The 26,835-nt window shown below is 37.2% G+C and overlaps 1 protein-coding gene across 1 annotated transcript in view; it reads right to left on the minus strand.

Annotated features, from left to right (window-relative positions):
• LOC145694504 (calcium release-activated calcium channel protein 1-like) overlaps positions 1-26,618 on the minus strand; it is a 39,551-nt gene extending 12,933 nt beyond the window's left edge. The window contains exon 1 of the mRNA XM_081770813.1: positions 26,415-26,618. The gene's annotated coding sequence lies outside the window, so the exon portion shown is untranslated. The remainder of the gene's footprint in view (positions 1-26,414) is intronic.
• Positions 26,619-26,835: the final 217 nt, after the last annotated feature.

Genomic DNA, 26,835 nt, shown 5'->3' on the forward strand with positions numbered 1-26,835 from the left:
GAGTAAAAATGTTCACACGAGGGAGTAAAAATATTCACTCGAGGGAGTCGAGGGAGTAAAAATATTCACTCGAGGGAGTAAAAACATTCACTCGAGGGAGTAAAAACATTCACTCGAGGGAGTAAAAACATTCACTCGAGGGAGTCGAGGGAGTAAAAATATTCACTCGAGGGAGTCGAGGGATTAAAAATATTCACACGAGGGAGTCGAGGGAGTAAAAATATTCACTCGAGGGAGTCGAGGGAGTAAAAATATACATTCGAGGAAGTCGAGGAAGTAAAAATATTCACTCGAGGGAGTCGAGGGAGTAAAAATATTCACTCGAGGGCGTCGAGGGAGTAAAAATATTCACTCGAGGGAGTCCAGGGAGTAAAAATATTCACTCGATTGAGTCGAGGGAGTAAAAATATTCACTCTAGGGAGTCGAAGGAGAAAAAAATTTCACTCGAGTGAGTAAAAATATTCACTCGAGGGAGTCGAGAGAGTGAAAATATTTAGTCGAGGGAGTAAAAATATTCACTCGAGGGAGTCGAGGGAGTAAAAATATTCACTCGATTGAGTCGAGGGAGTAAAAATATTCACTCTAGGCAGTCGAGGGAGAAAATATTTTCACTCGAGTGAGTAAAAATATTCACTCGAGGGAGTCGAGAGAGTAAAAATATTTAGTCGAGGGAGTAAAAATATTCACTCGAGGGAGTCGAGGGAGTCAAAATATTCACTCGATTGAATCGAGGGAGTAAAAATATTCACACGAGGGTGTCGAGGAAAAAAATATTCACTCGAGGGAGTCTAGGGAGTAAAAATATTCACTCAAGGGAGTCGAGGGAGTAAAAATATTCTCTCGAGGGAGTAAGAGTATGCGCTCGGGGCATTCGAGGGAGTAAAAATATTCAATCAAGGGAGTAAAAATATTCACTCGAGGAGTGGATGGAGTAAAAACATACACTCGAGAGAGTCGAGGGAGTAAAAATATACACTCGAACGAGTTAAGGGATTAAAATATTCACACGAGGGAGTCGAATGAGTAAAAACATACACTCGTTGGAGTCGAGGGACTAAAAATATTCACTCGAGGGAGTAAAAATATTCACTCGAGAAAGTCGAGGTAGTAAAAATATTCACTCCAGGGAGTCGAGGAAGTAAATATATTCACTCGAGGGAGTAAAAATATTCACTCGAGGGAGTCGAGGGAGTAAAAATATTCAGTCGAGGGAGTAAAAATATTCACTCGAGGGAGTCGAGAGAGTAAAAATATTCACTCGAGGGAGTCGAGGGAGTAAAAATATACACTCGAGGGAGTCGAGGGAGTAAAAATATACACTCGAGGGAGTCGAGGGAGTAAAAATTTTCACTTGAGGGAGTCGAGGGAGTAAAAATATTCACTCGAGAAAGTCGAGGTAGTAAAAATATTCAATCGAGGGAGTCGAGGGAGTAAAAATATTCACTCGAGGGAGTCGAGGGAGTAAAAATTTTCACTTGAGGGAGTCCAGGGAGTAAAAATATTCTCTCTCGATTATTTTTACTCCCTCGAACTTCTCTTTACAAATCAAGAGAAGTTCGACTTATAGAGGTAAACTTCGACTTGTAGAGGCTCAAAGATATGAAAGCTCGACTTATCGAGGTTTTAACTATGACTATAAAACCCAAAAATTCCACTTCTCGAGGTTGTAATTTTTAAATATTCGACTTACAGAGGTAATTTTAACATTGAGTGTTATGGAAAGTTGGAAGGAATTTGAAAAAAATTCAAATTATCAAGGAATTCGAGTTATCGAGGTTGTACTGTATAAATATATGCATACCTGTGAAACAAAATGACAAAATATCACAAATGTATTTAAACTTACAAACTGGAAGACCCGTCTAATGTCCGCACCCTGAAATTTTAGTTAAAATATTGGGTAAAAATGTGCGGACATTACACAGGAGTATACGGTAATCAAAATACAGTACATAAGATATATTCATTATTATTGTTTATGTATAGTTGGCGTTCATATTTTGTTTACGTTCATCATTGTTTATACTAATTATTTCCTTTAGTGTATAAAAGCTTGTTAAAAATTATAAAATATGTATGTGTACAGTGAAAAACTTATAGTCAGAGAAACCGAACTTTTACCAAGGCAGTGTATTTCATTAATATTTGCAAGATTTGTGTATTACAGTTTTTCCACATAAATTAATTCTATTACCTGTATAGCTTATAACGCAAACGACTTAAATGTGTTAAATATGTAGCACGAAAAAAAGGTAGAGATTTTGATAAATCAAGATGATTCTGATGAGTGAAGATGAATACTAACTCTGCATTACAGTTTATTTTATAATAACGAAAATTTAACTTTCCTTTGTAAATTTTTAATAATAAGAAACACATTCATTTGTAAGAGTATAATCATAAAATATATCACGTCCACTAACTTGCTCAAAATGATATATTCATGTAATATTAAAAAAAAAGGGAAAAAGGTTAAATTAAAATATAATTATTCAAACGTATAGAAAGAAAGGAAATCAAAACTTACCCATGTGTCTCTTCTACTGATAAATTTCATATTGTACGAGAGAATAGCAAATTGTCTAAAATATTAGAGTCTTCCCAGAAATCACTTGATCACTGCTAGTAATTATGTGCTAATAAAAGTTCAAGAAAAGAGAAGTAAAAAAATGCAAAAATAAACAAAGCTTGGAAGATGAATTTAAAACTTCGGTGGAAGAAGACGGTACTCAAACCACATGAAGCTTAATGAAAATTATAGTAATTTATTTGGATCTGTTGTACAAATATTCTAAAAGAAAGAAATGACACACCAATGATAAGTATTATACGCTCGACTATGTGAACTCAATACTCCAACTTCCTAGACTCCCTAGAGTGAAAACATTTACATGTTCAAATTATTATTTTTACTACCTCGATTCACTCGAGTCAATATGTTTACACTCTCGACCCACTTGAATGAAAAATTTAAACATGTTGACTCCCTCGAGTGATTATTTTTACTCCCTCCATTCCCTCGAGTAATTCCTTTTACACCCTCGAATGATTTCTTTTACTCCCTCGACTCCCTCGAGAGAATATTTTTACTCCCTCTACACCAACGAGTGTATGTTTTTACTTCCTCGACTCCCTCGCGTGAATATTTTTACTCCCACGACTCCTTCGAGTGAATATTTTCACTCCTTCGAATCCCTCGATTGAATATTTTTACTCCCTCGACCCCATTGAGTGAATATTATTACTCCCTCGACTCCTTCGAGTGAATATTTTTACTACCTCGAGTGAAAATTTTTATGCCCTGGAATCCCTAGAGTGAATATATTTACTCCCTGACTCCCTCGAGTGTATATTTTTACTCCCTCGACTCCCTCGAGTGAACATTTTTACTCCCTCGGCTCCCTCGAGTGAATATTTTTACTCCCTCCAGTGAAAATTTTTACTCCCTCGACTCCCTAGAGTGAATATTTTTACTCCCACGACTCCCTCGAGTGAATATTTTTACTCCCACGACTCCCTCGAGTGAATATTTTCACTCCCTCGACTCCCTCGAGTGAATATTTTTACTCCCTCGACTCCCTCGAGTGAATATTTTTACTCCTCCGAGTCCGTCGAGTGCATATTTTTACTCCCTTGACGCCCTCGAGTGAATATTTTTACTCCAACGAGTCCCTCGAGTGAAAATTTTTACTCCCTCGACTGCCTAGAGTGAATATTTTTACTCCCTCGACTCCCTGGAGTGAATATTTTTACTCCCTCGACTCCCTGGAGTGAATATTTTTACTCCCTCGACTCCCTGGAGTGAATATTTTTACTCCCTCGAGTGTATATTTTTTCTCCGTCGACTCCCTCGAGTGAATATTTTTACTCCCTCGAGTGAATATTTTCACTCCCTCGACTACCTCGTGTGAATATTTTTACTCCCCCGAGTCCCTCGAGTGAATACTTTTACTCCCTCGACTCCCTCGAGTGTATATTTTTACTCCCTCGACTCCCTCGAGTGAATATTTTTATTCCCTCGACTCCCTCGAGTGAATATTTTTATTCCCTCGACTCCCTCGAGTGAATATTTTTATTCCCTCGACTTCCTCAAGTGAATATTTTACTCCCTCGACTCCCTCGAGTGAATATTTTTACTCCCTCGACTCCCTCGAGTGAATATTTTTACTCCCTCGACTCCCTCGAGTGAATATTTTTACTCCCTCGACTCCCTCGAGTGAATATTTTTACTCCCTCGAGTGAATATTTTTACTCCCTCGACTCCCTCGAGTAAATATTTTTACTCTCTCGACTCCCTCGTGTGAATATTTTTACTCCCTTGACTCTCTCGAGTGAATAATTTTACTCTCTGGACTCCCTGGAGTGAATATTTTTACTCACTCGACTCCCCCCAGTGAATATCTTTAATCCCTCGACTCCCTCGAGTAAATATTTTTCTCTCTCGACTCCCTCGTGTGAATATTTTTACTTCCTTGACTCCCTCGAGTGAATATTTTTACTCTCTGGACTCCCTCGAGTGAATATTTTTACTCACTCGACTCCCTAGAGTGAATATTTTTACTCCCCCGGCTCTCTAGAGTGAATATTTTTACTCCCTCGACTCCCTCGAGTGAATATTTTTACTCCCTCGACTCCCTCGAGTGAATATTTTTATTCCCTCGAGTCCCTCGAGTGAATGTTTTTACTCCCTCGAGTGAATATTTTACTCCCTCGACTCCCCTGAGTGAATATTTTTACCCTCTCGACTCCCTCGAGTGTATATTTTTACTCCCTCGACTCCCTCGAGTGAATATTTTTACTCCCTCGACTCCCTCGAGTGAATATTTTTACTCCCTCGACTCCCTCGTGTGAATATTTTTACTCCCTCGACTCCCTCGAGTGAATATTTTTACTCCCTCGACTACCTCGTGTGAATATTTTTACTCCCCCGAGTCCCTCGAGTGAATACTTTTACTCCCTCGACTCCCTCGATTGTATATTTTTACTCCCTCGACTCCCTCGAGTGAATATTTTTACTCCCTCGACTCCCTCGAGTGAATATTTTTACTCCCTCGACTCCCTCGAGTGAAAATTTTTACTCCCTCGACTCCTTCGAGTGAATATTTTTACTCCCTCGACTCCCTCGAGTAAATATTTTTGCTCTTTCGACTCCCTCGAGTGAATATTTTTACTCCCTCGACTCCCTCTAGTGAATATTTTTACTCCTCATACTCCCTCGAGTGAATATTTTTACTCCCTCTACTCCCTCGAGTGAATATTTTTACTCCCTCGACTCCGTAGAGTGAATATTTTTACTCCCTAGAGTGAATATTTTTACTCCCTCGAGTGAATATTTTTAATCCCTCGAGTGAATATTTTTACACTCTCGACTCCCTCTAGTAATTATTTTTACTCCCTCGACTCCCTCGAGTCCCTCGACTCCCTCGATTCCCTCGAGTCCCTCGACTCCCTCGATGAAGTCAGTCCCTCTACCACACCTTCGATAGGGAATCTTGCGCATAAATTATCAATTAAAGCCTGATAAACTTATGATTTCTTATTTGTTTATAAATTTAATTTTTGTAATTACACATGAAGGTTTGATGTCATTACCATGTTCCCTCCCCCTGGAAAGCAAAACGGAACGAGGTTCCGGGGAAGTGTTCAGAGATGCCTGGGAATTTCCCCCCCTTCTTCCCTTTCAATTACCACACTTGGTTGCCATGTGCCAAATTACGATGAATTTCAATTAAATTATCATAGTATAACTATTTCCTTGTTGAATTACAGATACTTTTGTGGAAAAAAGGATGAAATTTGGAAGTCCCAAATCAAGATAAGTAGACCAACGAAAAGGGGAAAAAAGTGTAAATTTTTCCATCTAGTTATGGGTACAATCCAAACTTAAAATTTCCATGTAATTAAGCTTACAGTACAAGTTTTATGTCTATTTTTCTCACAAGTCACAACTTTATGGGTTGATTGCCCTGTGCTGTAAGCGCTCCACATAATAAACATAGTGCTTCTTCAATTATTATAACCAACTCACTACTAGTTTTCTATATATAGAAAGTGTTCCCCCTTCCCCCATAAAGGAGAATTTTTTAAAAAAATGCTAGGACCCATTCTGTTTATCTATTATATAAAAGAGAACGTACAAATCCTTTGTTCCCTCATCACGCTAATACGGCTGAACCGATTTCTTTCATTTTTGGGGGGTTATTAGGATTTGGACCCTAGATGGTTTTTATCATATCACTTTAATTTTTAATTAACAATGTCTTGAGATAATTGACCATTCAGGTGTCCACAAATCCTTTGTTATTAGTTCATCGTATTTATATGCAACCCGCATGACCGTTAACTCGGCGGGTTAACATAAATGACAGGCGATATACAGCGGAAAATAGCTTGAATCTTCTGTTTAAAATTTTTTAATTGATTTGCTTATTTTTACAGACACTTTTACAATATGCCAGCACCGGGATGACCGCAGCGAAGCGGGGCGGGTTAACATAAATGACAGGCGATATAATGTTAAGATTTACTGCAATCTTCTATGGTTTTTATCATATCACTTGAAAGCGAAAAAGTAAAAATTATCTAAGTAACAAAGTTTATTGCGTTCCGGGGTGACCGCAGCGAAGCGGGGTGAACGCTGCTAGTTTTCAATAAAGAGTTAATATACTGAATTTCAGCTCTGTAAGTTTGACGGCTTGCGAGATACTCATTTTTTTTTTTTTTTTTTTTTCGCGAAAGTTCGGATCCTCACTACTTCCTTAGGATATATATTATAATGAAAGCAATGTCACATCCCAGTTTGGATTAAGACCTAACTATTTACCAAAAATCATTTCATTTGACTTTGCAATTTGGCCGTGATGATCAGGCACACATTGGCCCTAGTTACATTCAATTTTTTATATAATAATTTATATATTACAGTGATTAAAAAATGTTTTTTTTTTTATTATTATTAGTTAGCTCCTCTAAAAACTTACAGGCCTCGAAAGCCAAGTAATAGTACTGTATAAGTCCTATTGCTAGTATTACAATTACAAATATCAATATCCAAAAGTGCCTGAAGTTCTTTTTTTCACTTAGATATACTCACCTCAGGTAAGAAGACAGAAACAAATGGAAAATGAAGAGAAATGAAGGTCTTGAAAGTGAAACGCAAATTCATCAGTCTTCAGAAGATACTGTCTACAATGCAGAGAGCAGAGTCAGTGGGTCATGGTGGGTGGTGAGTCACAGTGGGTCACACGCTATGGACCCACGACCCACTCAGAAAACTTGACCCGCTGACCCGCACCATCTTTGCTATACGCATCATCACAATATTTTTCTGTATTTTTATGCACCCAGCATCCAACGATTCCCACCTTGCAAATTGTTCTGTTAAGAATCACATTGTAATCCTAGTTTTTTAAGCACCAAAATTAATATGAAAAGGAAAACTGAGACACGCTTGGTAAGAGTCAAGATTTTCTCTGTGACCATACCAAACATAGTTAAGTGCTTAACGTAATTAGTACTATTCTGCTCAAAAGATGGCAGGAAAGTTACTGCTTGAGAGTTAAACAACGAATTCCCTCGCAACTGCAAAACTACTTGATACGTTTAATAAAAGGACAGATAAAATAATACTCTTTTACAGGATAATGTAAATGTGCTTTTATAAAGTGATCAATTTATCTACAATTTTCTAAATTATATACATTCTTCCTCTTGTGTTAAGCACCATTTGTGTATAAAAAAGAAAATAGATTTTTAAAGCGTTTACCTTAGTAAATAAGTGACCATATAGAAACCATTTTTTGAAGGAGGTACGAATTGCGGCCTCTATAATTTACTCTCGTCTACTTCCATCTCGCTCACATTACCATAATTTCGTCGTGGTTTTAAAAGTTAATATGGAGATCAAGGGACTACCTTACGCGTGGAGTTCACCAAGTTAGGACCTCCCTAAATCAAACATCGTAATTTAACATTTGACAATTAAACTCATTTATTACAAAATAGATTGATTTAAAGTAAAGATTTGTTTTTACACTTTTTTCTTCCCGGGGACCTTGGTTCGACTGCAGGCAATGTGAGTTTGAAGTAGCCAACGTTGTGTCCATGGGTTTCCTCTAACATTATGAACTCACCAATCATTCACTTTCACTAAACATCCTTACCTTTGGGATGGGGCCGTGTTGGCTCAGTGATAGAGCGTTCACTTCTGGTGCATGGGGTCCTTGGTTCGATCCCAGCTCGAGCCAACTGAGCTTTGTGGTGGACAAACACCGTGTGCGTGGGTTTTCTCAGGGTTCTCCCGTTTCCTCCCACCATTTCATTCATTGCTCACCCTCACCGTTTCCTTTAGTCTAGCAGGCATAACCGTGGGACGAAAAACTTAAAGATTTCATTTTTCGTTAGCCTAAATGGCATAATCGTGGGACGTCCCAATTATAAACAACAGTTAGAAATAACATTATTATTATTATTATTATTATTATTATTATTATTATTATTATTATTATTATTATTATTATTATTATTATTATTATTATTATCGTTGTTTAAGTCAGAACGGATGAATATGACCCCTTCACCCTCCCTACATGTGGAAATCTAACAAGCAAGGGGCGCGATATCGAGACTCGAATTGCGCAATAAGAGTTACTATACTGAAAGAGCATCAGGTAGTTAGTAAGTTACCAAATTATTAGCTGCAGTCCGCTAGTAGGGAAAAAGTTATGGGACTGTAAAGTTCAGAGCCTGGCGTACGAAAACCACACAGAACTTAGTATTTGGCTTGTTCCTCTTTGTATTGACAAGAGATAATGAACTCTAACGTATTCCCATCACAGAACATGATGTTTGACATAAGAAAATCTGTATGAGAAGAATTGTCAGTGTTGCCATCCATAGAAATTACAGTGCTGCCAGAATAAGAATACCTCGAAAAGCTTGGTTTCCAGCGAATGAAAGACTGACCACAACTGTGTTTTGTTACATCATGTTTTCGTGGTACGCACGGAACTACGTTTTACATAATACGTTATTTAGTTTGTAAGAATCAAAGTAGTTATAATACACTTGTATTAACATTACAGAACATTATTTAAACAGAAATGCAAAAGCAAGGGCTGGCTATCGTCCGATGTGCATATTGCACTAACTTTTTTTTTTTTTTTTTGGATCACTCGATACTTTCTGCTCTTCATATCAATTGTGTAGCTTAACACACTAACTACCTGATGCTCTTTCAGTATATGTAACTCTTATTGCGCAATTCGAGTCTCGATATCGCGCCCCTTGCTTGTGAGTATCATACAATATTTTAAACTTAAACTATAACCCTAACCGCATTTACCAGCAATTTTTCGCAATATTGAGCAAAGCATTAGGAATTAGATTTCTGGACTTTTAGCATCTATAGTCGTGTTAGCTCATCACACATATGAGGGATGATGTCCCTCAGCGAGCACACTATCCGATGAAAGGGAAGGAAGAAAGGATTGGGGAAGGAAAGAAGCGGTCTGCGGCCACTATGGTAGGTGCCATCCCGGTATTTGCCTGGTATGAATGAGGGAAACCCAGGAAAAACCTCGCTCCAGATGGCTGGTCTGAAAAAGCTGTTACACTTTTTCGACCGAGTATCTCACCGGGAATCGATCCCCGACCGCTCGCAATATTGAGAAAAATCCTACCAAAAGATTTTTAAAAAAACTTGAACTTAACTTATGCAAATGAGATATTTCGTCACACTATTCATTACGTTCACACAGTAAATACACATACGAATTATTTGCATTTAGCGTGACCTAACATTTAACAGCTGCTATAAAATAAAGAGTAACGAATCTTTGCTTCAAGCTTCGACACTAATTATGAGAAATTAGAATTCCCTAACGTTCTTTGCTATTTAACATCTTGAAAGAGCTTCCAATAAAAAGTGTTTTCCTATAGGTTGTCAATAGATTATAAATAAACTGATAATTACGTGCGCTTTCAAAACAGGTCGTCAGTTCAAATACAGGGTGGCGCACAGTGTCATACAATTCAATCACTTCGTAGTATTCTTTTTATAGCGTTAGATTAATGTTGAAAACGCATATCTGGGTGTTTTCGTTCATCGAAAATCCGATAGATGTCAGGAGAAGTCAGTATGCTTGCCGCATAACAGCAGTTCGCAAGATGGCTTACAGCGCAGCGGCCGGGTTGAGTATGTTTTTTTTTTTTTTTTTTTTTTCAAGTTTGTGGTGACAGACGTTTTCGTGCAAAATAAGCTCCTTGCAAACAAATCATTTATAGACTATGTCAGCAATTCGAAGTCATTGGCTCTTGTGTTGGAATTAACGGCATCCACCAAGTATCTAACACACTTAAATTTATTGAAGGCAGTGGCGTAACCACAATGGAGCGAGTAGAGCAGTTGTTCTAAGGCGAAAAAAAAAGTACGGAAAGCTGTTCCTTATGCAAAGAACATTTTAGAATATTTCAAAAGGTACGCTATGACTATTAGCAGTTAATTGGCAACAGCCGATACCGGGGTCGGATCCAGGAATTTTTGAGGGGGCAGGGCGCAGGTCTGAGGCAGCATTGAGGAAAGCCATGTTGTTCAACATGAGAGAATCCAGAATTACCATGAACTGGAAGGCATGCATTATCCGGAATCAGAATCTCATTTTTTAGAGAAATTTTAAAACTTTTTTTTCCATAGCCTTTGAACATGCGTTTCATTAGGGACTAATTTATATATTTTACTCCTCATGGAGGGGAACGCGAGCCCCGCACCCCCTTTCTGGATCACCACTGGGCGATACCCGGACAATTGCCACTGCAATGTTTGTCTACCTAGCTGCCTATTGAAAGTTTTGCATAAGAAGTCATTGCAATCAGCGCGCCGCGCCTCCTTCCAAGTTCCACTTCCACCGGGAGTAAAACGAAAGTTGGGCCTGTTTGAAACCTAGTTGACACTTATGAAACTATCCTGTGCTCTATACTTATATCAAGAATTATTAAGCCATGATATCTTTATACCAGCGGCTTCTGGTACTGTGTTGCATGGTTGTGCAACCGGATATTTTTTTTAATACTAAAAATATTTTTAAGTATTAAAGTAGTGTATCAGTAAAAAAATAAATTTTTGCTCTTGAGCGCAAAACAGTATTGATGCATTTCTTTTTAAAAAAAATCAATTAAAAAACTGAAAGAAAGAGAGAGATTTACATTTCCAGTGGCAGCGAGAGTTGCCACTGGAAGCAGTAACATTGAGCATATGGCAGCGAGCTCCTTATCTCTTAACATGGGGAAGTGGATTTATTCTTGCAACGCTCCTATCTTCCCGTATTGGTCCCTTGCGGTTGCATTTTCATCGCAACTGGTCAGCTTCTGTAATAGTTACGAATTCCTCCTCCACTTAGCAGCACTTGACTCAATTGATAGGGTGAGAGAGATACATACGCTTGGAAGAAAGAAGTTATTCACAAAACACAAACTCTCAAAGAACAAATGTAAGTCTGGTGGTAGCAGGGACGGATCCAGGCTGAAAGTTTGGGGGAGCGGTCGTTCGAAGTCAATAGATTTTATTTAACATTTATAATACAAAGGTGAAAATTCTTGGGATAAGTTTTATTTTTTTTTAAAATCCTATTCTGGGGGGGGGGGGTGTCGATCGAGTCTCGAAGAACAAAATGTCTTACTACTGGTCTAATTCCTAGCTCTGTGTCTTTCGTGCACATGATTCCGTGTTCGATTTCCTGCGGAGAACATAAATTAATATCAAATCATTCACTTCCAATACTCATCTGTCTTCTTTAGCCTAATTTGCTGGAATGTTAAACTATTTTTTTTTTTTTAATTTTCGAAGGAAAACATCTTAGATTTCATACTTTTTACAGACGTGGTTTATGAAAATGGACTTTTTGTACCGTATATTTATACAAAGAAATGCTAACAAAATGCATATTGTTGGAGGAGAGAGGTGTTTCTGTACCCTAAAGAAAATAAAGCAGAAAATATTTGCGGTAGCGATGCTTTCTATTCAAAGAAACTTGGCGAGCAGCATTTCAGATTTCAATGAAGTCATAGAAAAATTTGAAGCCCAAAAGATGGAAGAAAGACCTTCCATTCTAAAATAATGCATAGTTTATATAATTAAATAATTTTGTTTAACTGCGTGCATGCAATTTTCTTGCTTTTTTTCTTTCTTTCGGATTAACGCCATCATTCATGGCTTACAACACATGCTATATATTCGATTTATCTCTTGTTCAATGACATGAGTGTAGAGGTTTTGTATGTAAATAGTGTATAAACGTACATTGATAGTGGTTGTTTGAAAAAAAAAAGGGGGGGAAATAGCTTATATATTAAATCAATATTAGAGAAATAATTTAATCAATAATATACAAATAGAGCTTAAAAGACTTTCCTCTTCATATTTCCTGAATATTTTTTGGATAAGACTTAAGAATGCTAGGGGAAGGGGAACAGTTGCACGTACCTATATACCTTTAATATTGCAACCGGTGCTTGTACAGACCACGAACCGCTACTGTTTTGTACCTTTAAAGTATAAAAGTAGCAGTTTGGATTAAGTAAAGTAAACCATTTTTAATTTAATTTCCTATTAACATAATTCATATTAAGTACGTAGTGGTAAGTTAGGAAAAAGATAAGTAAAAACTTTAGGTTTCTTAATAAAAATAGCTTCGTATACTGTTAATGTGTATATGTATGTATAACGCAGCAGCTGAAATGTGTGGAGCAGAGGGCGAGTATGAGTAAATCGATGATCGATCAATCCAGGGCACAGTAAAACTAGTTACGCCACTGATTGAAGGAGTTCGTGTAGGTTTGACACGAAAAAATGAAATGAAATCTGTGAGTTTTACGTCCCACGGTTATGCCGGTTAGGCTAAAGGAGACGGCGATGATGAGTAATGAATTAAATGGTGGAATGAAGAAAGTGGGAGGAAAGAGGAGAACCCCGAGAAAACCCACGCACACGGTGTTTGTCCACCACAAAGTCCACTTGGTAGGGGCTGGGATCGAACCCGGGACCCCAAGCACCAGAGGTGAACGCTCTACCACTGAGCCACCGTGGCCCTATGGTTTGACACGAAGTTGGGAAACAGTGTGGCCTGGCATAGTCCGGATATTACCGTAATTCATCTGATTTCCTTTTTAGGAATGTTCGGAAGATGAGGTATACGCAATCAGCACCGTATCATGGGATCTATTCCTGTGAAGGAGAGAGATGTTGGATGGTAAGAATGAAAGGAATTTCGAGTAAGACCACAAATGGAGAGAAAGATTTACAAATTTATATCCTGCAATTGTTCCAGATTTGATATTTTCAGTTTATTTCAAATATTTTTAAATTCATGTATGATCAGTGATTCTTATCTATTCTTATATACAGTATGTACACACAAGTTATAATGCCTTTGGTATATAGGGTGTTTCAAAACAACACCGACAACGTTTGGGAGGTGATTCGTGACACTAAGATAAGACAAAAAGTATAAAGCAACTTGGGTGCACAAATGCTTCCTATCGGTGTTATAGGCTGCCGAAAACATGAAAAACAAAATGAACTTTAAAGGTACATAGCTCCAATACTATGGAACTATCGTAGTCGGGTTAATACTTCACTTAGGAACAAATATGTGCGCTATTCAAAAATATATGTTTCAGAATCCTAAGGTACTCACGCAACAACTTTTTTTAGAGGGAGTTTGGCTTCGGCATATAATTTGAAGTACTCACCAGCTATCTCTATCAAAATTGTCGCGGAAGTACCATAGGATTCTGAAACATGGATGCTTGGATAGGGCACATACTAGTTCCTAAATAAAGTCTTGACCCGACTATGGTAGGTATCATGGTATTTATCACTGACCGTTGAACGGGTACAAATGTAACATGGCGATCGGGGACGGTTGTAACACGTTACAATCGTCCCAGACAAAGCTGTACTGAACCATGAAAATAAACTAGATATGACCGAAGATAATACAGTTGATTTAATTAATAAAATAATGTACTATTAGGTATGCTTTTCCGGGCCACTAGTACGTAGAAGGGGACCCGACCACCAAAAAATTCCTTGGTGGCCTTAGTGTATATTATATTATTATGGAGGGAGCGAAAAGACTTTCACTCCATATTTAATTATGGGGACTCCCTTAACTTCTCTATGCACCCTCACAAACGTTTGTGGCTGGCTGCGGATCACTGCTTTTCGATGTTGTATCAGAGTAGGGTAATATTTCAATATGTTCCTTCCTTGTGACATCTTTAAACAGCCTATAGATCCATTTATCAAATAGGCTCCCTTTCTGATTCATCACAAATAATCAACAATGTAAATTTTCATTTATTTTATTAACTCTCTCTCGCACAGTAGCGCATTCTGTTCCCGTCGTTGTGTGAGGGATGGGTATAGGGCGTTACAAATGCAGTGTGGGTGTCTATTAATACAAAATCATTAGGACTTGAAACAGTGGTATAACAATAGGGTAGGCAGGGTAGGCATTGCCTAGGGGTGCAGTGCTCTTGGACATATTAGAGGAGTATGGGGGGCGCCATTGCGGATTTTGACTAGGGACGCTAAACGTTACGTCATTGACTTGAATGTTTATGTTACGTCATATTTTAATCTTGGCTTGCTTATCCATGTTTAGGTTAGGCTGAAGAAAAGTTATTTCGCGCTAATGTGTCACGGTACCGGTGACGAGTAACTCATCATTCATGCATGTTGTTGACGCGTGGAAAAGTATATTGTATACTTTTAAATTTGAGGATGTAATCTATACTCTTACTCCATCCGTTGTTAAACCTATCAGTATTATTATTTATAGTATCAGCATTATTAGATCTATTAATAGTATCAGTATTATTTAACCATTTGCCATGCCATATATGTTGTACTTTTCATTAAAAGCATCATGTTACAATCGTCCCAAAGCACTGTTACAATTGACCCGGGCACGGGGACGTTTGTAACAAGATAGTTGCTGTTATAAAATGCTTCGTAACTTTCTATATTAGAAATTGTCACGTATGAAACAAAAAAATGAATGGAACAACAAAGCTTCAATTAAGATATTGTATAAATTTCAGGCTTATTGGAGCATAAACATGTGGGGAAAAAAAATAAAATTTGTTACAATTGTCCCCGGTCTCCCCTATAGCATTTCTAAATTTTTTTGACACTATTTAATATAAACATGGCGACACCATAGTTTAGTGGTTAGAGCGTTGGTTGGACTTACGTCCGTGTGGTCCCTGGTTTGATTTCCGACCGGTGCTTCCCAATTTTCGGCGTCCATCCAGCGTCGAGAGGCAAACTGGGGAGTCACGTGAATCAAACACGTGACGGCCATTAGGTTTAGAAAGCTCCCTATACCCGTTTAGAGACAGGGCACGCAGCTCCCTGACCACGTGTTAGTCGCTAGGTTAGACGTAGTTCAGCCGGTCGCTAACAGATGGCGTTGGAGCGGATTAGGCCTCCAATAAGGACTGTTACGCCAAGCGGTTTGGTAATATATAGTGGTTTGGCAATCAGCCCGCAAAAAAAAAAGTAATAGTTGCAAGTATTTTTTTTCAATATTCCTCACATGTGTTGCATATTACAAAAAAACACTTTGCGAAACAGACCTTTTTGTGGGCTTCAGTCGCTTCAACGCCACCTGTTAGCGACCGGCGTACTTCTAAATAAATTATGAGTAAAATGATCTTACATGCGGAAAATGAACTTACAATTTAATTAAGTACGTGTAAATACTAATTAAATAGCAATATCTGGCCGTGATCATAATTGTATTAAGTCAGTGGTTTTAAACGAGTTGAAAGAAACTACATATTTCGTTCTTTCATTGGACAAGTGATTTTGAATGATTCATTCAGTTAACATGTATATACAGTAGTAATATAAACTATTGAAGTGTTTATTTATTTTCTTTCTTTGTAACTTGCATGTGGCAGTACGCACTATGCACAGGTGTTTCATGTTCATTATTATTATTTTTTAATTACACGTTCACATGCTTGGATTGGCATTTTAAATTTGATTCAAGGTTAAATGAAAAGCAAACATGATGGAATTTGTTGTTGTTTTAACCAAAGGTAATAGTTACTTCGCCACTAATCTGTTAAAACATTTCAATTGCACCGACACAATACACAAAAATAACATCTGAATCACTATCCGGGTTTTGTCGCGAAATATTGTAAATGTGTTCAACCTCAAGTGTATGATACTATATTAAGGCATTAATCAAGGAGCATATTCAGCTTTAAAATCATGTATACCATTTTGAACATCGGCGTGGAAAATTATTCTATCTCAAATTTTATTGCATTAATTCTTTGTACGAAATGGAGACGCAGAACTTAGTTTATTTATTCTCCCACCCAAAGCTCAGTATACCAAATAGATTTCTATGTATCCAGCGCCGGCACAAGAGCCAAATGGGGCAAGGGTGTAGAACACAGGTCCCTCCCCCCCAGGTCCACCACCCAGAGGCCAATTAGGTACAACAAAGGAAACAATTTCAAACTATTAACTAACCGAAATACCACTTACATAAAAGGATTTCTGCCAATAATCTACATTATAAAATAACAGGCGGGGAGAGTCGTCTACACTCCCCCAAACGTATAGGGGGCGCGGTGGCTCAGTGGTAGAGCGTTCACCTCTGGTACTTGGTAGAGTTGGAGTGGATCAATGGAAACTTGACCCACGACCCACCGTGACCTACTCTGACCCACCACTCATCGTGACCCACTCTGACCCACCCCCCACCATTAACCACTCTCATCCACTGGGACCTACTCTGACTCACCAAAATCCATCGCCATCAACTCTGAACACGATCCATAGCCTCTTCTGAACTGACTAAAGAGTTTACACTTGTAATAAAACAAGACTGTGAAACTGTCACTAATCGGAGTTTGAATTTCTAGTCAATCGCTCAAGCACCACTCTGTTAAAATAACGGTGGATCTGACCTTTACAATATAAAATGGTAAAGCGTTTGTCAGTGAGGAAATTGAAACAGTTCGAGGCGGGGGAAAATTTGATGTGCCTAAAATATACTTGTATTAAGAGAGTTTTCTTGCAAGTATTAATTTTTGAACGCATTCCAAAAGAAACTTCTATTCGCAGGAAAATACCCCGGTATAATATGGGAAAGGTTATGGTTTCTCAGTTCACAGTATTTTTCTCACAAAAGACTTGAAAAATCAGTTTTTCATAGTGTATAAAGGTGCTCGGGTACCCTCTGTGAGAGCATCTCCATAAAATATGCTCATAATTGTAATTTGTGTAATCACTAAAACACCACGTTAAATTTAAGTTACAAATATGCATAATTGCAATTATTATGAATATTTATTCAAATTAGTTTACCTAAAGCAAAGAAGAGGCTTACTAAAAATTAGGTACAAAGTTGAATAACACAAATAAGCCATTAGACCCTAGTAATACAAGTATACATTTTCCATAACTCGTGATTTGCCAACTTAAAACAAATCTGAAATCGGATTTATTTCCTGTTGGTAACTTTTTCGTTGTATATCATCCGCAATGGAATGATGTCCATCCTTCAGCTAAGAAATAACTAGTTCGTCTACTTTGAGCATGTCTAGCAGTGGGCCATTAACCTTGATGAATAACAAGTTAGATAAATCCCAGTTCGCACTCTGTCGTGGAAATTGGTAATACTTCTACCCGATTTCTGCAACTCCTCATCGACAATCTACTTGTTAGACTTAAGTTTGATAACGATTTTTCTTGGTCAGTTTTGAAATACTCAGCAAGAAGTATCATCTCTTTATCACCATACAACATCTTTTCCATATCGACCATGTCAGTTGGCAACGTCGACTCATAGAGAACAGAAACTTCATCTATCACGCCTTCGATAGGGAATATTGTAAATAAATTATCAATTAAAGCCTGATAAACTAATTATGTCTTATTTGTTTATAAATTTAATTTTTGTAATTACACATGAAGGTTTGATACCATTACCAAGTTCCCTCCCCCGTCTAGAAAGCGAAAGGGAACGAGGTTCCTGGAAAGAGTTCAGAGATGAATTGGAATTTCCCTCCTCCTTCCCCTTCAATTACCACACTGCTGTTTGCTATGTGCCAAATTACGATGAATTTCAATTAAATTATCATAGTATAATTATTTCCTTGTTGAATTATCAATGTTTTTCAGTGGAAAAAAGGATGAAATTTGAAAGTTCCAAATCAAGGTAAGTAGACCAACGTAAAGGGAAAAAGTATAAAATTTTCCATATAATTATGCGTACAATCCAAATTTAAAATTTCCGTGTAGTTAAGCTTACAGTACAAATTTTATGCCTATTTTTCTCACAAGTTTATGGGTTGGTTGCCCTGTGCTGTAAGCGGTCCATATAATAAACATAAGCTTCAGCAATTATTATAGTAGAAAGCAATGGAAGCCCAGCACTGTATTTTTTGTTTCTGAATTTTTTTCTCAAATAACATCGATCGTTTTCAATCATTTTACAAACCAACTCACTACCAATTTTCCATATATAGAAATCCCCCCACATAAAGGAGAATTTAAAAAAATGCTAGGACACATTTTGTTTATTTTTAATAAAGAGTTAATACACTGAATTTCAGCTCCGTAAGTTTAAGGGCTTGCGAGATACTCATTTTTATCGCAAAAATTCGGATCCTCACTACCTCCTTAGGATATTATGCATTATAGTAAAAGCAATATAACATCCCAGTTTGGATTAAGGCCTAACTATATACCAAAAGTAATTTCATTTGACTTTGTAATTTGACCGTGATGATCAGGCACACATAGTTATATTCAATTTTTTATATAATAATTTATATATTACAGTGATTCAAAAATGTATTTTTTCCAGTAGTTATCTCCTCTAAAACTCATAGGTCTCGAAAGCCAAGTAGTAGTGTAAGTCCTATTGCTATTATTACAATTAAAAATATCAATATCCAAATATGCCTGAAGTTCTTTTTTCACTTGGTTAGGTATACTTACCTCAGATAAGTAGACAGAAACAAGTGGAAAAGGAAGGGAAATGAAGGTCTTGAAAGTAAAACGAAGACAAATTTACCAGTGTTCAGAAGATACTGTCTACAATGCAGTGAGCAGAGAGGGTCGGTAGATCATACTGAGTCGGTGGGTCACAGTGGGTCATGGTGGGTGGTGGGTCGCAGTGGGTCACGGTGGGTGGTGGGTCACACGCTGTTGGCCCACGACCCACTCAGAAAATTTGACCCACTGACCCACTCCATCTCTGGTACTTGGGGTCCCTGATACGATCCCAGCTTGTGGTGGACAAACACAGTGCTCGTGGGGTTTTCTCGAGGTTCTCCCGTTTCCTCCCACTTTCTTCATTCCACCATTTCAGTCATCTCTCATCATCACCGTCTCCTTTAGCCTAACCGGCATAAACGTGGGACGTAAAACTCAAAGATTTCATTTCATTTTCCCCCCAAACGTATAGTATATTAGAATAGGATCTATGTTATTAGAAGAAATTCTTCAATGTAATTGGAATTTCGGTTAATTAATAATTTCGAATAATTTATTTTATCGTAATTCACCCAAGTTATCCTTTTAAAAAGAAATAGCCAGGATCAACATCAGACACTGAAAAACAATATACCCATTGTAAAGAAATGAATTTCAGATACGCCACACTGTATGCCACAAAAAGAAAGAAAGAAAAATGTATACCCATAAAATCCAAACAGAATAGCATCAAGAAACAGAACATCGAAAAAACTATAAAATGTATACAGAATACACGAGATGTAAAGCAAAATATTACAATGTATAAATACTTCGACAGATTTAGACACCTACAATACAATAACATACTACGTCTATCGCTGAAGAACAATTCAACATCGACTCCGAATATGAAAACAAAACAATGGAATTTCGAATAAAATAAAAAGCAAGCTAAAATAAAATTTATGCAGATAAAATCAAAGAAATAACAAAAAAACTCATTTATTTAAAATTATAATTAGCTAATAAAATATTTTTACTTTATATATATATATAAATCAATAGACCTACATATGACTACTGTGGTTAAGTAAACAAACATGGTAGTGTAATGTTCAAAGATTGAAGTCCAGTGTTCTTAGTTTCAAAAATAATGTATTTCAACGATAAACAAAACTCTGAAAACTGGAAGAAAAGAACACAGAAAAGAATAAGGAACGAAAAGGAACCAAAACAAGATATGTAAAATATATTTAATTAATTTTATAAAGGGGAAAATGCGATCCAGAATCTTCCCGAAATTATACCTTAAAATTACAATTCTTTGACACTAATATTGTTTCCGATATACAAGTAAGAAATGCTTACTAATAATTAGTTCTTTGAATTGCCTTTTTCAATGGACGCTCAATTAAAATTAGTAATCGACCGTAAAATCTAACTTATTATGAATGTATTGTTAAGAACTTTAAAATATCTTTCTGTACAAACTTTGAAATTCAGTCATAACTCACTGTAACACACGTTGTGTTGAAAACAAAGCAAATAAATTACTTATCTCCCAATGCAATGATTTACAATTTTGTCATAGAAGAAAATAAAACTTTCAGTATCTCTAAGTAAAACATTACTTGATTCAAAATAATACCGTTATGTAAAATGGTTTAAATATGCAGAAAATAGATTAATAGTTGAAAATAGGATCGTATCTATTATTTGTTTAAGTTTAGGAGTAGTACGAGTGATGCTTACAGTTATTTTATAGGTCTAAGTAGAAGACTTGTAAGTAGAGAGTATTATAAAACATTAGCTAGGCCTAGAAACTTTAAAAAAAAAAAAAACTTTAGTATTTCAAAAGTATTACAAAAATATTCTATGAAATAAGGAAAATTATGACAATAAGGTTCGTATAACAGACACACAAATAAACAAACTGTTTACTCTAAAGCAAATTTGCACTGAAGTTAGTTGTTTTGCTTTCATTTAGATTCTACCTTCAATTACACAATTTACTTTTTTATAATTAGTTTCTGAAAATGCTAAAAAATGACTTTTATATATGCACTTTTCTATTTTCGTAGCAGAAAATTGTAAAACTCTTTATACTCTAGTAACGATGGAACGTCATTTTCAATAGTTAATGTTCCAAGGTCGTTGAGTCTTTCTTATGACAGTTGAGTTCTCAGATAAGTCTTCAATTCCAACTTGAACACCGCCAAGTGAACTCTGTGGCGGACAAACACCGTGTGCGTGGGTTTTCTCGGGGTCCTCCCGTTTCCTCCCACTTTCTTCATTCCACCATTTCATTCATTACTCATCATCACCGTCTCCTTTAGCCTAACCGGCATAATCGTGGGACGTAAAACTCAAAAGATTTCGTTCCATTTTTTTTTTCAACTTGAACAAACTTTCTTCCGCAGAAGCCACGGGCATTGGAAGCGTCAGAACTCTTAAAGCAGTGATGGGTAAACTACGACCCACGGGACGGAAATGAGATTTTCCTGTTTAAATTACCACGATTATTCTATGCCTAAGGGAGACGGATGATTAAGGCAAGTGAATGATGATGGAAAAAATGATGGAATGGGGGAGGACAGGGCGTATCTAGAGAAAATCCACGGACATGATGTTATCCCCAACTTATTTGATCGGAGATTGAACCAGGGACCCCACGCAGCAGCGGTAAGCACTCTGCCACTAAGTCACCGTGCCCCGCGGGCCGGAACTGGTCCCCTTAAATGTTTTATCCGGCCCACAACATGAACTCTAATCTGAGAATAAAAGGAGTAGTAGTGTTACTTTGAAACAGATGTATTACAGACTGACAGACGGGCAGTTTAACGTCAACTTCTGAGAATCAGTCCATCCCAGTTTCTATCAAATTGTGATTAGTAATAGAAGAATTTTGTAAAATGTACTGTGCCAGTGATCTTTTTAATAAATTATAGTGTCTTATCTAAATATGTTTTTCTTTGGACCTCTCCTAAAAAAAGAAAAGAAAATTTGCTCATCAACCAAAACGTTTGCAACGGTGGGATAAACCACAAATATACTACTTTTCTTTACTATGCCTTCAAGGAATATTTCTTCTGACATTTACAAACTACAATTAACAATTATTTTTTTAAAAATAGACTATTTAATATAACATTTATATGTGGGTTTGTCTTTAAAATTATTTAAAACAATCAACTTCATTACATTTCTTTGTACTTTGACCCGTTTTTTCGCCCTTCCCAAAATGGTCGAGTGTGCAGCTGCATCAGGGCGGTCCTGTATGCATCTCATTCACATTTCCGATGCGAAAAAAGTGTCCCACCCACCCTATAAGTTATCGTCGTATCCTTATGATGTTAGAATACCTGCAGTTGTGAAGTGCTAGAGCCATAGTTTTTTCGTCGCCAGCTCTTTGTTAGTTTATGTTCAAACTAGTGATGAGCGCAAGAGTCTTGGTCTTGCAGTTTTTGCAAGAGTCTTGCATGCAAGACCAAGACCAAGACCAAGACCAAGACCAGGAATCCTGATGCAAGATCAAGACCAAGACCAAGGGGTGCAAGACCAAGACCAAGACCAAGACCATACCTGCAAGACCAAGACCAAGACCAAGACTCTTGCGCAAGAGTCTTGCACAAGTACCAACACTACTTGAATTTTTTGTAGAATGTAAAAAGGAAGGGGAAAAATCATTACATCTTTCACGTGAACTTCTTGGCTCCAGTAAAAATACCGCCGGAGTGAATGTGTTCCCAGTAGTTTATGCAATCCATGTGAGTCGATCTGCTCCTGTAACATATAGCTACAGTATGTCGTTTTTTGAATCGGTTGTTCACGAGACGACCGACAGCATAATTCTATGAATTGTTACAAGCTATAGTAACTTCAGTGTCTGATTTACTTTGGTCATCATTTGATCATTCACGACGGCCCATGATTGGATTTTGGGAAATCATATGAAGAATAGTTGTGTCCATAAGAAGTGGATAAGCAAAAATAAACTGGAGCATGTTATAGACACGGGAGCTCAGTGGCTGAGCGTTCACCTCTGGTACATGGGGTCCTGGTTCGATCGCAGCTTGCGCTATGTGAGCTTTTTTGGTGAACAAACACCCTGTGCGTGGGTTTTCCCGTTTCCAAAACTAACGGGAAATGTAGCATTGAACATCGGCAATTCCGTACACCATAGGTGCCGAGGCCTTGGCTCTGAGGTTCAAGCATCCGTTGGAAATTTTTAATGTGTACTTATAAAATTAATATTGAAATAACATTTTCATGACATTGACAAAAAACTTAGCGCATGTGACCGCAAGTTTGATTTCATAGGTGGATGCTTATACGTTGAATATTTGTTTATCAATATAACTTATAGCCCCCTTAGGTATACGGCATATCTAGGATTCAACGATATAACATTATACAACAATAAATAATCTATATTCACAACTGAGAGTGATTTCGTACTTATTTCAAATAACTTGAAGTTTGATGCCGTTGTTATGTATTTCTAATGTAGTCAAAAGTATTTATATAAATTGAGCTTATATAAAAAAGACAGACAGTTGAGTCGTTTTCAGTTTTCACTCAAATTATTCTAAAATATTGGGGCCGCGGTGGCTCAGTGGTAGAGCGTTCAGCACTGGTGTTTGGTGTCCCGCGTTCGACCCAGCCCCCGCCAAGTGAACTTTGAGGTGGACAAACACCGTGTGCGTGGGTTTCCTCTGGGTTCTTCCGTTTCCTCCCTCTTTCTTCTTTCCACCATTTTCATTCATTTTTCATCATCACCGTCTCCTTTAGCCTAGGACGTAAAACTCACAAATTTAATTTCATTTCATATTCTAAAATATTAAGAGGTTTAATTATTATTATTTTAATTTTTTCTCTCTTTTTTGGTCAATATTGCAAAACATATCATCATCGTCATAATAATAGCTATTCTGCCATTATTGGCAGGTCACTTGCTGCAGCTGAGAAGCTTCGATGACTGTGGTCCTCAGCTAGTCTCTTCGTCTTAACGTAGCAATTTTCTGTCTTAATATCTTTCTTCGACTACAATCTCCTTCGCCTCGTCCCTCTAGCACGTCCCTCATAATACAGTTCCTCCTCAGCCAATGTCCTCCTCTTCATTACATCTAAAATTCTTCTTTTCTCCCCTACTGCTACTATTTCTAAAACCTTCGCATTCGTTTTCCGTTCAACCCAGCTGATTCTCTCCTTTTTTTCTCCATGCCCACATTTCGAAAGTCTAACTGTTTCATCGTTTTTGCGTATGTTCTTATTTCTGCCCCATACAGTACATATCAGAATCAGTAAAACAAAGTTTCAATATTTAATTGGGAGTTTGTTCAATACAAAGATAAGCTAATCGTGGTTGGAAAGAAAAAAATCTGACGCCTTTAGAGTGTAAAAATAATTTTGCAGTTTATGGTATTTCAGAAATCTGTGCCGTCTTGGTTTTCTTTCATGCGTCTCACTGTCAGGGATAGCCTCCCCAGTTTGGGAACCAGTGGAGTATTGGATCTGTTAAAACATATAAAAATATTACGAAATGTTGTAATTTATCTTATAAGTAGTGAAGCGTGATCACCCATTGAAAAAAAAAAGTAAAGGTCATCGCCTATGTTGTACAGTATCATCACACGTACACGAAGGTAAAATAGGCCCCATATTACATTTAGAAACATACATTGTATTTCCCTCACTATTGACGCAATGTAGGATTTATTATCTCTTATATCCAGAGTAAAATTTACTTATGAAAATCATAGATTTCTTAAAAGCGAAACTTGCAAGACTCTTGCAAGCAAGACCAAGACTGGGTGTGCAAGACCAAGACCAAGACCGAGGGTTCCACTGCAAGACCAAGACCAAGACCGCATGTGCAAGACCAAGACCAAGACCAAGACCACCCGGGTCTTGGTCTTGGTCTTGCATTTGCTCATCACTAGTTCAAACCAAACATTTTCCGCAAAACTTTTCGAAAATCGACAGTCTCTTTTTTTTTTTTCTCTACGAATTAGCGGCCAGTCTTTGCATCCATACAATACAAAGTTTACATTTTTCATATTTATAATCATAGATTTCTTCCGATGTAAATCGTAATAGTAAAATTAATTTCCTGCTATTTATGTAATTCTTATCTTGTTAAGTCCATTCTTATTAGTTGAGTTATTTCAGCTTTAGCTTAGTGGCAGAGGGGAACAAGATTCTTCACCGTAACCGCTAAAAATGAAATTAAATCTTTTTAAGTTTTACGTCCCACAATTTTGCCGGCGAGGCTAAAGGAGACGGTTTTGTTGAGAAATGAATGAAATCGTGAAATGAAGAAAATAGAAGGAAACGGGAGAACCCTGAGGAAACCCACGCATACGGTGTTTGTCCACGACAAAACTCACTTGCGCGAGCTGGGATAGAACCAAGGATCCCATGCATCAGAGGTGAACGCGGCCCCTTCACCGATATAATTCCAAAAATGAAATCTTCAAGGTTTACGTCCCACGCTTATACTGGTGAGGCTAAAGGAGACCGGGATGTTGAAATATGAATGAAATGGTGGAATGAAGAAAGTGGGAGGAAACGGGAAAACTCCGAGAAATCCACGCCCATGGTGTTTGTCCAGCACTAAGCTTACTTGGAGAGAGCTGGAATTGAACCAAGGACCCCATGCACCAGAGGCGAACACACAACCACTTTTTTAAAAACAAAAAGTTAACATTCAACAAACATGCCCTACTAACTTGCTTAACTACTAGGTTTTACTTGATTTTATTCGCTTAACTCATGTTTCCAGTAACCTATAACAACAGGGACACGAACACAGAAACATCGAGCACAGTTAAAATTCCAATCTCTCTCCCACCGGGAATCGAACCCAAGACCCTGTACACCAAAGGCGCACATAATAGCCAGCGGGGTAGGCACCACTGAGTCATCGCGGCCCCCTTCACCGTATAATTCCAATATTCTCATTAGTATATTACTAAACTAAAATTATTAAACATACACATACCTCTCAAACTCACAGCCCCTCTGGTTTTTATTTATTATATGTCTGGTTCCTATTATTAAAGAAATATTTAATTTCTCACTCTACATTGTTCTCCTATGATTTTTGCAAGAAGGTAAAATTATTACGCTAAATTATAAGTAACAACTAATTCTTTATACGACTGAGATCTAAAAAAAAAAAAAAAAAAGAAAAGAAAAGAAAAGAAAAAAAAGAAAGAAAGAAAACAAACAAAAAAGAATGATGAAATTAATTTTATCCGCAAACTTTATTCTATAGAAAGTGAAGGTAATCGAATGACATAATAAATGGCCCAAGGTCAAAATCATAGACAGAATACAAAACAATTCACACTACACATTTTTCATTTACCAATTACGCTTAAATTATTAAAAGGAACTTACCTATCTATACGTTGTAGATGTATAAACACTTGTAAAAATTAGGCTGAACTTAATAAAATCTTGCATTTGTTAATAAATATCAGAATAACAACAAGAATTTTACTTCATAGAAGAAAAAAAACACGTCTTGCACCAACAGCTTGCTTCCATAACACCTAGTAACTGGTTACTGGAGTAACGTCTGCTTGATGTTCCGTGAACGCTGACATGCAAAATGACGTCATTTTAAAACTATATTGCACCCAATCATGTAAAACCTTGAGGGCAGAAAAGAGCTGGTTAATTCGTGACGTGATTTAATATGTATAAATAATATGTTCGGGCTGTGAGGTAGCTACAGTTAACCATGTATTTTGTTTAATCTCTGTAAAGAAGTTCTGAAAGACTGATCAACGCCTAGGCCAAACCGTTTAAAGTAGAA

This window comes from Thermobia domestica, chromosome 9 (assembly GCF_964235325.1).
Source record: "Thermobia domestica chromosome 9, izTheDome1.hap1.1, whole genome shotgun sequence".
Lineage (NCBI taxonomy): Eukaryota > Metazoa > Arthropoda > Insecta > Zygentoma > Lepismatidae > Thermobia > Thermobia domestica.